The sequence below is a fragment of the Octopus bimaculoides genome, chromosome 2 (assembly GCF_001194135.2).
Source record: "Octopus bimaculoides isolate UCB-OBI-ISO-001 chromosome 2, ASM119413v2, whole genome shotgun sequence".
Taxonomy (NCBI): Eukaryota; Metazoa; Mollusca; class Cephalopoda; order Octopoda; family Octopodidae; genus Octopus; species Octopus bimaculoides.
In genome coordinates this window covers 148,248,494-148,249,012 of record NC_068982.1, presented here as the reverse complement: position 1 = coordinate 148,249,012, position 519 = coordinate 148,248,494, and positions in this window count along the sequence as shown.

Below are 519 nucleotides of genomic sequence, written 5' to 3'. Positions count from 1 at the left end.
ACACACACACACACACACACACACACACACACACACACACAAACACTCAAACACACACACATGATTTATATTTACGAGTGAAAGGACAAACGAAAGAGGAAGGCACTAAGCGAATTTAGTAGGTGTTACATGCATCATTTAATAGTTTCATTCGGGTCCATGCAACTTAAAGTTTCCTAGCTCTCTAATAGATGCCCATGTCTTTCAGGCTTAGATTACCGAGGGTGAATGATGTGTGAAAATAGATGAGTGCAATGATGGCAGTCTAGATGAGTCGCCGCGGGTCTGTGACTTAAAGAATGACAGTATGTGTCACCATGGTTATGAGATACGTTAATAAAAGAATAAAGGAATGGAATAGCAGATTATAACTACTTACTTACTACGGAATGGTTCGTATCTTTGCAAAGTTTGTTGTAATAGCTACATCGTCGTCAGAAGTAAGAATGTGTTGCAATGTCGTTAAAACATGTTCGATTATGTTTTAGTATTAATAATGCCGCTTGCTATTGTCCTAAA